This window comes from Sturnus vulgaris, chromosome 19 (assembly GCF_052056855.1).
Source record: "Sturnus vulgaris isolate bStuVul1 chromosome 19, bStuVul1.hap1, whole genome shotgun sequence".
Lineage (NCBI taxonomy): Eukaryota > Metazoa > Chordata > Aves > Passeriformes > Sturnidae > Sturnus > Sturnus vulgaris.
The window spans coordinates 5,688,263-5,701,996 of NC_142261.1; the positions used below are offsets into that span (position 1 = coordinate 5,688,263).

The 13,734-nt window shown below is 41.6% G+C and overlaps 1 long non-coding RNA gene across 3 annotated transcripts in view; it reads left to right on the forward strand.

Moving 5' to 3' along the window:
* Positions 1-12,923, forward strand: part of LOC148221639 (uncharacterized) — a 48,147-nt gene extending 35,224 nt beyond the window's left edge. For all 3 annotated transcript variants that reach the window (XR_015807637.1, XR_015807635.1, XR_015807636.1), the window contains 2 exons: positions 10,238-10,371; positions 11,135-12,923. This is a non-coding gene — a long non-coding RNA (uncharacterized LOC148221639). The remainder of the gene's footprint in view (positions 1-10,237; positions 10,372-11,134) is intronic.
* The last annotated feature ends 811 nt before the right edge of the window (positions 12,924-13,734 follow it).

Below are 13,734 nucleotides of genomic sequence, written 5' to 3' on the forward strand. Positions count from 1 at the left end.
AGCTTTCAGCTGCATTCAGTTGTCAAACATACTCTGGAGTATTAACAGATGGAAACAGTACACATTATGCTGTGATAAACACAGAAAGAGAAGAGTGGTGATGCAGAGTTAAGCATCAGATTCTGAATTAAATCCAGATTTTATCTGCTTGACAGAGGTGTGCTTTACTACAGCAAGGCTCTCACCTGCACAGATACAGTTCAGGGTCTGTCAGCATTTTCCAGTCTGTTTTCCAGAGGGGGAAGGAGGCCTGGGCTGTAACCCAGCTGTAACCATCCTTTCCAGTCACTGCTTTGGCACACAAAGTCTCCTCTGGGAACAGCAGTGTTTGTTCTGCTAATTATTTTTCCAACTGGTTTGACTTATTTTTTTTCCTTTCTTTTTTTTTTTTTTTTTTCTTTTTTTTTTTTTTTCTTTTTTTTTTTTTTAATTTTAAAGGAGAGTTTGAAATGAAAAATATGTGCAGGTCAAGTTTTCCACAATTGCAGATAATTTTTTATGACTTGAAATATTTGTTTTTTAGCAAAAAATAAAATAAAAAAAATTCAGTAAGCACAGAAGATGGATGAGATGCTAAATACTGAAAATTGAGACTATCCCCCTTCAGGTAATTGATTCTAACTCTTTCCAGAAAAGACCTTTAGGTTGCAGGCTACAAAGTAAGGACTAACTTGGTTTCCTTCAGATCCCAGAGATGTCAGTGTACACCAATTTGGTTTGGATTGCTGTTGACTCCAAGTCAGACATCTTTGCAAACAGCACACTTGTTTTCAGTGTTTTTCAGGCAGGCTGGAAGCAAGGCAGCAAATAAATACAAAGCTTCTATCAGCAACATTACTCCTGCAAAGTTTTGAAATGAATATGGTAATTGGAAATTGTTAAGAATTGATAAACACATGTGAATGAAAAGGAACTGCTGTGAGGCAATTTAAACAGAGAAACCATGGAACAAAGAAAGAGCAGCAATAGAAATTTTTTGGCACATAACCAAGTTTTTTTCCTTAAAATGTATGCACACACAAAACCAAAAGATATGGGAGAAAGAAAGATGGAAAATATTTGCACCAAGGGACATGTAAGATTTATCCAGCCATGCCTTTGGAATCAGAAGATAAGGGATGAGTATTAATTTAGCACTAGCAGGGAACTGGTTTTGACTCCATCAGTTATGCTTATGCTGAACTTGAGAGAAGTTTTGATGGAAATCTTTACCTGAATTATCAGGAACCTCAGAACAAGAGGCCTGGTCCTGCCACATCTGGGAGTTTGTCTGAGTGAGAGCAGTACAAAAGCATCCAGATTAAGAAGCTGCTCTGTAGAGAGTCCTCGTTTATGACAGCCTGCCCTCACAATCAGAAACTGCAGTCAAAAAGCTGGCATATCAAGCTCTAGAGTATCTAAAGATAATAATAAAATAAGATAATTAATAGTTAAGATAATTAATAAAACTTTTATGAACACACAAGATTAAATTAAGTATAAGGATTTAAAGAAAACTCTGCTGGCTGTAGTGTACAGAGATCTTATAAAGAAAAGTCTGTCCTAATTGTGGATTCAGAATTTTGGTGAGAAACTGGCACTGAGCTTATGTCACAAATTCGGCATGTACAGACAAAAGAAAGAAAGAAGTGACATGGTTAAAGAGAAAACTGAACCATCCCTGTCACCTGCAGTTACAAAAGTCAGGCCAGAGTCTGATTTTCCCAGAGAACCAAACACTCCTGGCAAGGTTCAGCTGTGGGAAGGGGCTTGGAGCAGTCTGAAGGCTCAGTAAATAATGTTGTGTGTCATGAAACCCCAGAGGATCCTCCTCTAGGCACTGCTGTGCTGTGGGCAGATCCATTTCACCACGGTTCTCATTTGGGGATTGTGGTCCAAGGACCCCAAACTGTAGGCACATGGATGGATATTCATTTCTTCTTAAAAGCTGGAGGTTTACAAACACTTAGCAGCCCTTCTGGGTAGGTGACATTTTTCATCTTCTTTGACTGTCATGAGGTCCTACAATATTTACAGCAGCTCTGCAATATCTCAGTAACTTTTCCAAGATCCAGCAAGTTTCTCCATCTGTCACGTTTTATGGATCCAGAAGGAGACTCCTAAAGAAAAGATGCTCTTGAATTTCTCTGCTCAAACCACCCTGACTCAAATACCAAACACATCCTTCAGATACAGCCCAAAACTGATTGTTTACACTTGTAAGGATATATTTATGCCAGAAGTTACTCTGATTCCATGAGTGATTGTGCTCATCCTTTAACAACATTTTCAGACTTTTAATTGAATCTGTTTAATCCATTTAGAAGAGAGTTTTATTCAGAAAAGGCACTCCTCTTCCAAAATAAGAAAAAACAACTCACAGAGCCAATTAGGAGCCAATTATGGCTTAACATTCAAACTTAGCATCTTATTCTACACTTCCTTGAGAATAAATCTTGGCTCACCTATTTCTCCTTCCCTTACAGCCATCCCTCACCCAAGGCCATTTGAGAGAGATAATGCAAAGAGGGGTGAGAGAACACTTTCCTGAATAAAGACCCTGTTTGAGCCTGCTGCAGATGCACATGGAGAGCTTCCAGCCCACTCCCTCTCCCGAGCTGCCACAGCTCCTCCATCAGATGCTGTCACTTTGCTCAGGCACACCAAGCTGGAGCCATCTGCTTGCTTCAATTAATTACAACTCGCTCCTGAGATTTCTGCTGGGACCCCCTTTTGCAGGAGTGCTGAAATGAGAGCTGCAAGCATTAGGGGAATTGGCCATGCTGTCCCACTGTTTAAATGAGAGTAAAAAGAGATGCCCTCACTAAATAAGAAATATGTATAGTTTCAGCTCCCTCAAAAGTGGCTGGAGATGCCTTTCTCTGCAAATGACTTTACCACTTGCACAAATAAGGCTGGGAAAGGCTGCAGTGTCAAGATTAGTTGAATTTTCAGCTACTTGCTCTTTAATAAATAATGACAGGCTGCACTTGGAGTTCAGCAAAGAAACTCCATTGCCTTTCTCCTGCCAGGACATCTAATGCATAATTACAGGATTGGACACAAAGTTTCCTGACACAGCAAGGTTAGTGCAGTCATGCACTTGGAAAGACGACCCAGTGAAATTCAGGGTCGGCAGCTGATAAGTATTAAACTGCTCAGGTGTTATGCACTTGGGTTTTGACCTGCTCCATTTGCATGCTTACTGGAGATGTTATGGGGAAACTGGCCAGGAGCACAGCGACTTTGGGGGCTCATTGTAAAAGAGAAATGTTCCTGACTCTGATAGGGAGATTTTTCTAAATGCCTAAGTTGAACAATAGTAATGTAATTTGCCAATATTGAAACAAAACTTCTGGCTCACAGCCTAAGAAATACCATGTTATTTTCCCTCTCCTCTCAAATACACATGATTAAGGAAGGTCATGAAGCAAAAAAACCCCTCACCCTTACACGAATGCTCATGTAAGCATATGATGTTATAGTTTCTATCACAAAAATATTGAGTCATCTGCCTAATTATTTCCAAATCATTGAAATAAAATTTCCGTCATCTTCTACTTCATCTGAGCTGCTCTGTGATCAGATCCTGGAGAATCATTACCTTGTCCCCAGCCTTACGACCTGCTCTGAGCACAGCTTGACATTGCAGCATAAAGAACCAACCAGAATTTTGCTGGATTATTCCCAAATTCACTAAAACCTCCTCCTCATCAGCTGCAATGTGAGGCTAAACATAAAGAGGAGGCTCCTTAGGGTTCCTAACAGATTCACACTTCCTTCCCAGGAGAGCTCAGTGCACTTGTTTATCTTAGACTAGCATCTGCTGGCTCATCCCAAATACAAAGAGAAATCTAAAAGGCAAATCGAGTTTGCAAAGCGTTTCAGATTTGTGTCTCTCCCTGGTTTCCAGACCCTGGCACAGAAGAAATGAGTTACAATGCCTTGTGCTCGAGGGGAGCACTGGGGTTGCAAGGTGAAGTCAGAGCAGCTTCATTAGCAGCTCTGCTGCTGGCAGGAAAAGTGTTTCTCTCAGTTTAGTCTGCCTGGGATAAGAAACCAGAATGGAAATGAGTGTAACCTGCTCCTTTCACACTGCCTTTGAGAGAGCCACAGCCTCCTCCACCAGCAAAACCTGGGAACTTGCTCTGAAATGCAGAGTTAGGAAATTTGGAAACTTCTGAGGAGGACTGACACAGTTTATTAGTTTCTGCCTTTTGTTCAAAATATGTACAGGCATCTGAAATCTAAAGGGTCATAAAAGTCACTGAACAAGTGCCACTTAAAGAGATCAATTGCAAATAAAGGAACATCTATCCAGCTGTTAAAATGATGCAGCCCATAAATGCCAAGAAAGAGTGAGTGTTTATAAGAGCTGTACATCTGCTGCCTCTCCCTCTCCTTCCTATCTTTTCTGGATGCCCTTCAGAGGTTTCCTTCCTGTAAAAAAAGGAAGGGGGAAGGGGGGGAAAAGATGTGAATGAAGAGCTTTAAATCAGAAATGCAGGTTGTGAACTCCTTTTTGACAGAGAAGTGTGAGTCTGACAGCTCACTAGCCTGAAACCTGACTTCTCTGTCCCACTCCAGCACAAAATGAAGGAGATGGCAGGTTGCAGCATTAGCACATTAAAGTCCCTCTTTAATCTATTCTTGCCAAGCAGCTGATTTTGGGCGAACTTGCTGACAGCTCTGTAAACCTTTCTAGACTAATCTCTGCCAGTGACTGACATTCACAAGGGTTAGATGGTCAGATTACAACCTGGGGCTGGAACTCCTTTACAGATTCTCAAATTCAATAATCTATTGTGAGCAATTTAATTAGAGAATCATCTCCAGTCAGTTTAACAAGAATGTTCTTCACATGATGTTCTAGAATTCACTTTTCTTCAATAAATCAGGGAATTTATTCTCCCTGTCACACATCATCTACTTGTTATTTGCTTGACTTAAATATTTCAGCAAGTGCTTTAAGAACGCTCGCTGTTAAAAAATTTAGGTGGTGAATAAATATGCCAGTTTCTTATTTCTTAAGCCCCACTGATGCCAGGGACCAGATATTAAAGGCAACACATCTGCTGAGTTCTCACCACCAGAATTATACATTCACAGTGTTGTCAGAGGGCTTAGCACTGGATGGAATCAGTTCAGTGCTCTTAGCACATCATCCCTTTAAACATCTGTAAGTGAATAAAGCATATTTGATGAAAATCTGTCATGCACTAGTCATCTGGATTAGTAGGTTTTAGAATTTTAATGAGAATTATGTTAGGCCTTAATGATAATAAAGAGTCCAACCTTGCCCACATGGAACATAGGGGGATGTTTTTTACACACAGATTAAGGAGATTTTAAACATGAACTAGACAGCAGAACTTACATCAGGGATAGTGAAGAAAAACATCCATAGTCTAGAAATTATTCACAGGATACAAAGAACATAAGGATCAAGCAAGGAGAATTAATAAAAAGCATGTACAAAGAAATGTATATACACTGGATTTATTAATATTGAAAATAGAAGAAGTAGTAATCTTTATTTCAGGGAGACCAGCTCACACCTCTTTAAAGTCCCATGTACACCTGAAGCTGGGTACACCTGAACATTTGATTAGTGCTGAGTTCAGCCAAACAGAAATGTGAGAATTACTTTTTGGGAAAAGGCAACTCTGTTGTGGCCAAGGAATTATCCTCACCTTAGAATGGGACCTGTTGATTCTCTTCCCAGCCTCTTGGGATTTATTTCCTGACAATTGCGGGTCCCAGAAAAATACCCCTCATTGGTAGTAACAGCTTAATGAATCAGATTAAGGGAAAAAAAATTAAACCAGACCCCCATGAGATTTTAACAAAAATATAAGGTGAATATTAGTGACTTCTCCCTTCTTGACTCAATCACAAACTGTCCATGGGCAGTGGGTCAAAACAGAACCACAATCATCTCTGAAGTCAGTTGAGCAGGGGGATGCTTTTCATGTTCTCCCTCCCTCTGGGATCAGTCAGAATGACGAGCAGCAGGTCACTGCCAGCAGAAAACAATGCTTTGATGGAGCTGCACAGGCTGCAAGGGCTTTGCCCAGCACGTGCCTTTGCAGAGTACGTGTCAGCCACCTTCTGAATTCGTGCTTCCACGGGTGGAAAACAGCACTGAAAGCTTTGCTTCTCTACAGAGAAGACAATGAGCAGTAATTTAAGAACCTGTCTGCCTAAATAAGACTTGCAAGAAATGAAAAATGACATTCCTGATGTAAGGTAATTACTGTATTTCCAGCCATCCAGTCGAGCAAGGTACAAGGGAATGCTTCCTGCTTCCTGCATTGAATTTCCTGCAAAATCACAGGTATTAACTAACTTGACTTTTCAAAAAGGTGCTGCCTTGGACATCTGAACACATGCAGATTTTACAGAAGTTTGTAACCATCTGTTTTTTGAAAATTTACCCTGGTTTCTGTGACCTGACCGAATGGCCATGCAGTGCAGCATTTAGCTGCTGAGAAATAGAATGATTTTTTTTCTTATTCCATCCCAGATATTTACCAGCTGAACTAATGGAACAAACCCTGGTTCAGATAAGTCTGCTGACTTTTCAGCAGCAGTAACAATTTCTGTGGACATTAGCCAGGGGAAGTAAATAAGGAGCAGATTTACAGCTCATGACCATGCTGATTTTCTGATTAAGAAGTAGAGAAGGTGAGTTAAATGATCAGATTTAGGTGAATCTGTCTTTGAATAATGAAGCACTAGGAAAATTGTGATGCCATACAAGACTGGCAAAGCGTGGATATTTTTTGCTCCTCAAATCCTAACACTTTTTCCGAAACAAAAGCCTCTCCTAGAGTGACAGCAAGTCTGGTAAGTCTGGCTGGGGGCTCTGCTCTTCCCAGAATCTGAAAGGCAACATCTTTCTAAGAGCCCTGAGTTCTATAAAATGAAAAAAATAAAGCCTGCTATTTCAGCTCATGTCACATCCCAAGCCAAGTTTCCATCTAATTATCATTAGACAAAAGCAGCTTGGTCCTTCCCATAGGGTCAGGGCAGTAACTTTGCCACATCCCCGTGGGCAGCAGATGCCACCCAGCTCTGAATGTGAGCACAACTCCACTCACAGGCTGGCACATCCCCCCCACATCAGCTGCTGCATCTCTGCCTAAAATTCTCTCCTTTCTGTCAGTAGGAAAATGCTTTTGTGTGCCCTGAGCATCCCTGGACGAGACGGTAAATTTAAAATCTGTGCTGTGGTTGCCTTAATTCATGGCAGGCACGAGGTCTCCAGAGATGCTCTGTGAGCTGATGCAGTGCCACAGCTGCTGACAGATGTCAGAGGCAGCAGCCAGGTACCCCCACACTGAAAGTCCTCTCTGCACAGAACTGAATATTCCCCTGTCTCTCATTAGTGCTCCTCACAATTCTCATTTATGATCTTTCCACCATACTTACAAGTGCCTGGCTGTTAATAAGCACTGTCACTCCAGTTATTATGTTTCAGATAAATACATTGCAGTAATTAATAGAGAGTAACAATTTGATTTTAAAGATATTGACTATGCCCCAGTATGAAAAATGACTTGACTGTCACTGCAAGCTCAGCTAGTCCTCCATTAGATTAAACGTGCAGTTCCTATGGGGAATTGTACAGAAGTCCCTCATCAGTAAAATTATATTCATTAGAAATGAAGCTGGTAAACCAACTTTATCTGCTCTGTGGGGTGAAGAGACTTTTGATAACAGCTTTTTAATTAGATGAGGCTCCTTAGCATCAGCATGCAGATAAGTGGAACTGCATGAATTACCTATACTTTGTAGAAGTAGATCTTTTGATTTGGAATACAACAACAACAAAAAGATTTTAACATCAAAAGTACTGGGGACAAGACTGCTTGTGAGTAATAGCATCTGTATAAATTATAGCAGGAGCAGCTGCAGCAGAGATGAATGCCTGTAAAAATGAGCCTGCTAGAAGAAGCTGTTCACATCAAAACCCAGAAAAATCCAGTGCCAAGTGAATATTAAAACTTCCAGCCAGTTCCCACTCGGATAAGAGCTGCCTCACACTCACTTTTGCTTGTGGGACCTTGATTATAAAACATTTATCACATTTTCATCCCTTGTTAAATGATTTCTTCCAGGGGAGTTCTTTATTGGCAAGCATATCTAGTGATTCCATATGCCAAGCAGGCAGGAAAAACTGCAGGAGAATGGAAAGGCTGAATATTTCATTCAGTCCCTGGTTGCACGGGTTTATGCTTCTGGAGCACTCAGCACAAGATGCAAGGTTTAAATAAAACTGTTTCCAAGAAAATAGCTGCTAAGTTTCCCCCTTTTGAACTAGCAAGTCACACAACTCCTCAGGTGGGAAAGAACCCAGAGCAAAGCTCAGTGGTTCCCACAGGAGCACTGAAACTGGACCCCTGAGAAAAATCAGCTCCTCACATCACATTTTATTCACACTCCAGGCTTTCACAGACACCCCACATTCTCTCTTTGCTGCTCTCTGTGTAGAGATGGGAGGAAAAAAAACCCAAGATATGGGCCAACAAGATGCCTGCTAAGGCACCTGTGGGAGTAGGGAAGGATCCTGCTCCTTGCCTCCAAGTTTTGATAGATTGGAGCTGGTCAGGGTCTGGGTACTCAGAGCCAGGAGATTGCTGCATTTTCTGTGCCTCTGAAGATTTTGATGAGCACCTCTCTTTTTCCACAAGGAAAGTCTACACACACACTGAAAAATGAACCTGGTGTGCATTTCCCTTCAGCAGTTACTGGGCACCCCAAACTTCCTCCAAACTTTCTCTCATCATCCCGATGCTAGACACACAGAGACAATGTTCAGCTGGCACCCATGCTCAGAGCTGACTTTTCCATGTTGGATGTCCAAGGGCAGCATTTCCAGGTCACTCCTCTTCCCCCTCTCAGCCTCTTCCTGGCTGGAGGTACCTTAAATTTGTGTTACCAACCAGAGCTTGGGCTCTGAAAGCACGATGTAACACTCCAGCTGCAAAGCTCAGAGGCCACAGACTGGCACAAACCCTGTGCCCACAGAGGCTGGAATCTTCCTGGGTAAAGGCTTGGCCACCAGGTGACCCAAGGCCCAACACTGAGGTGTTTGACAGGGACAGAGCTTGCATGGAGAAGCAGAACAGCAAAAGCCAAGCCATAGGTTCTGTTCTCCTCCTTTCCATATGGTTTGTACCATCCACCCTGGCTCCAGGTGCTACATGTGGCAATTGCACCTATTTCTCACCATTCTGTGTAAGAGAAACGTTATTGTCATCTAAGGAAGATGCAGAAAGTACATTTTCTAGAGGCTCCAGGAGCTGCAGGATTTCTAAGGTCCAGGTCAGGATGAGACTGGTTCTCAACTCCTTAAGGTGAGTTAGGAAGCACAAGCATCCTCCTGAGCAGGCACTCCTGTGATTGAGTGACTCACTTTTAACACCAGGATGTAGGATAGGAAAACACCTGAGCTGTATTTGAGCTGTATCCAGACCCATGGGAGAAGTGATAAATGGGATACCTCGGGTCTGATCCTCACCTTGCTGTTCCAGAGTTACACCACGGAGATCTGCAGGAAAAACTGAGTGTGCCAAATTCCCAGGAGCTTTTTGTGTCCTCCCAGCGGGCACCCAGGACCAGGATCCCTCTCCTGGCCTTGCAGCCCTTCCTTGCTGAGGGTCAGACCCATGTAACACACTTGCTCTGAAGGATTCCTGCTCTCCCAGTGCACATCTTTGTTCCCTCCTGAGGCAGGGAAAGCCTCCTGCAACACACAGCTCTTCACTGAGGCTGCTCCTGCTATCACCAAGTTCTTTTGAAAATTCTGTAATACTCCCCTGTCTGCTCAACACTGGATTTTGTGGGGAAAGGTCTTGCCTGGGTTTGAAATAATTGCAGGGAGAGAGGAGGTGAGCAGAGGAGCACACACACCTTGCTGAACAAAGACAGTTATTTTACATACCACACAGCACCACTGTAATTTAAGTGATGTCAAATGTAGCTCTTAGGAACTCTCTGCTCCAAGAAATAAACTTGCAGACAGTTTTAATACCATTCAGTTGTCAAACAAAGTAGTAATTTACATAATAGTGCACTATTGTGTCTGAAAGTCCCAACTCTTCCATAAGGCTCCTTGGCATAACACTTCTGCCTCCAGGAATATTTACATTATTTCATTCTGCACAATGCAGCTCTGGGGGTCCCAGTGGATTGAGCTGTACCAAACGTGTTTTCCTTGAAAATATGGAAGTCTTTTGTGCTTTTTTGACAGAAGGAACTCGATCACCTGGTGTCAGAAGATTTGCAGAAGCTCACTCTTGGCTCCAGCACACACACAGCTCCTGCCCTCCTGCTCAGTTATGGAAATGGCACCCAGGCATTCTCCAGCTTGTCAGCAAAGGAGGGGTAATGAGCAGAGATGGGAATAATTAAACTCCAAATTTGATTCCTATTTTGCACACTAATTCTACTTTGTAATCCACATCCCCTTGTGCCTCCAGATGCACTGTGGCTATAGAGGTTTTTGTTCCAGCAGTCAGTAGGGAGGTGACAGCACTGACCACATCAGTCCCAGCTGGCAGGGGACACAGCAGGGCAGCCACACCCCAAACAGCTGCCTTTTATTACAATATCATGTAATCTGATTAACATCTGCATTCTAAACATCCATAAGCTCTTCTCAGGCTTTTTTTTTTTTTTTTTTTCTCCAGCAGCATAATGTGAAGAAAAAAAAATAATAAAAGTGTCTGGAAGAGAGCTGAAATCCCCCTTGTTTTAGGAAGCAGGGTTTGTGCCCACACTGTTATTGCTGGTTCAAGGGCAGCTTTGTGCACACACTGTGGGAGAGCCTCTGCTGCCCTGAGCAAGAACAACTGGGAGAGGTTTCTAACATGATGGAAGTCAGGGGAAGAGGAGATTGTAGGGCCTGTAGTGACTTTCTGAAGGTCACACATTCTGTTTGCACAAATCTTAAGAGTCCTGTCACCCCAGCCCACTTTAAGCAAAATGACATTATTTCACTTTGAGTGAAATTTTCCACCATGATATTTTGCATCTGAACCTACATTTTCCACACAAAACCAACTAAGCTGCTAAGAGCAAAGCCTATTTGAGAGATGCCTGTCTTGGTTGTCTGGAGTTTTACAAAAGAATCTTCTGTTTTTTGCAGGTATATGACCTCCAAACTGCTCTGGACACAGCAATTTCCAGGAATCTCAACTAACCTGAGTTTGAAGGACAGGCTGTTGCATTTGCCACTTCTGCAATGTCTTATGTCAGGAAAAATACAGTGATCCTAATTACAAATTTGCTTCACACAGGGCAGAACGAGAGGGATAGAAACCAAAATGCTTTACCATGCAGAATGGATTTTGAATATATATATATAGAATAGTATAACTATTATATAATAGTTCTATATATAATAACTATTATTACACCAATAACATCAGTGACTGATCTTAAGGTGAAAAAAATAAAATATCCTTCTCACACGTGTAGGACACCACCCTCATATGGTAGAGCAGCTTTACCAAACACATTCAAGTTCATTGTATTTCAGCCACTTTTTTGTTCTCCTGGTTGCAGTTTCTGAATTGTGGCATCACCCAGCCTGTCACAGAGCTTCCTTTTCACTTGGGCATTGCATTAAGACAACTTCCTCCCAATCCCCCCCCAAAAGCTACATTTCAGCTTGTGAAAAAATCACCTGGAACACTTCTCCAGTGGTGTGTGCACATGGTTAGCCAAGAGCAGCTCCACTGTAGAATTGCAGCTCAGCTATCTCAGTGTTTACTTTGATGAAAATCTAATCCTTGTTCTTGCCTCAGCAGGGCTGTCTTGGCTCAGTCCCTCTGCTCTGATAACCTTGCTCAGCACACAAGTACCTGCAGCTCACAACTTTCCTCTGTGTGTGTGTTGTTTTGTTAGGTGTATGCTGAGCATTTTAAAAAGTGCTGCAGTCATTAATGAATAGAATTTCAATTTACTATCATCTAGCCATTTAAATGTGAGCGCTTTTTAATTCTCTGCTGTTAAAACCCTCGCCCCTCATGTTTCATACTGGCTTCCAGGTATTATAACTACTGGTCTTGCATGTAGAATATTATTTTACAATATAACATCTTGCTCAATTCAGTCTTCAGTTAAAGAAGCTGAAGCTAAAGTCCTCAGTCTTCAATTAAATGAAGCCATATTTTAATTTTCTTCAGTGAAGAGGCATATAACCAACTTCAGGAAAAAATCTTAAAATGCCCAAAGGTTTTCAAAACCAGGATAAATAAAGCCAAGAAGACAAAAAGAAGACTCAAACAACCATAAACACTGAGAATACTAAAATACTTCAGCCCCTGTCCCTTCAATTCATCCATTACCATCAGAGCAGTGCTCTAAATAGTACAAATATTTATTTCTCTATTCTATTATATTATTTTGATAATTCCAACAGAGTTCATTGCATTTAGCACTGAGGAGACACAGACAGAGATCCCTTGAAAGTGAACTTGTGTCTCCAGCAGCCAAATCTCTCCTGAATCCCAGTTAAGCAGCAAGAATCCACACCCAAGTAAATCATCTCCCTCTGGGTGAAATTCTCTCTTTGCCAGGGGAGCAGGAGTATTTATTTTAGTATCACACTTCTTTCCCTTCCATCCTTTCTGCTCTACTTTCCTCAGAAGGTGGGAGGTCACAACAGCACTCAGATTCCAGTTTCCTGGATAAAGTGATGTATATGAAAAATAGGAATTCAGAGTTCACAGCCTTAGTACATCAGAATGTCAGTGTTAGAATAGCCTGCAGGAAAAAACTTTTTAGCACTTTCTTACATATCCACACTGTTTACTGTAGTAACGTTCTTTTAAATTTTTTTTTTTTGGTCTCTTACTGTTTGTGGAGATGGCAAAGGTGAAATTGATGCAATTATCAAATAAAAATTGTGGTTTAGATATTTTGCAAGGTCACCTAAACCTTGGAATAACTGATGCTTTGGTAGAGACAGAAACAGATGAATCAACACACAGTCATTTTTCAGAGTGCTCAGCTATGAATTGGTGATTAACCTTTGGAACATATCATGAGGGAAAGAGGCTGATTCTCCCTCTCATTGCCTTCAAATCAAAGCTGCTCATCTTCCACAGCCCAGACCAAGTTACTCTGTTCAGCACAAGACTATCTGTCTGAAATTCTTCATCCCATTCTTTGTAGCAGAAGAGACCACATAAAGATATAATCTTTTCCAGATGAAACTCTGCCAACCATGGAATATCATTCCCAATGCCCACAAGCCACTGTTTTAGTGTCCAGCTCACAGCCTCATTCCATCTTTCTTTAATACTGCCTGGAGAAATCACAGTGTGTTGGTATTGCTACAGTCTAAGCTTCTAGAAACAGTGCACTTGTTCTGAATTCTGAAATTTCCTCATGCTTTTTTGTCAAATCAGATAGATATCACCTCCTCCTGGCTGGGAATCATTGCAATGGGAAATGGGTAATAGAGAACCAGAAGTGAGCAGGCATAGAACAGAACAGTGGGAGCAGCATCTAACACTGGCAGAAATCACTGTCCATGCTTTGTAAGTGGAGAGAACACTATTTATGAATGATAAATGAATCATATTCCTTACTGGCAGTTTTGGATTTTTTGGTACACTTGGTCTTCATGGAAATACAGCAGAGACTTCAGATTTGTAATGAAGTATGAGAACTTGCCCTTTATACAGTGAATTTTATAGGAGGGAAGAACAAATTTGATGTCAAAAATAATTCTCAATT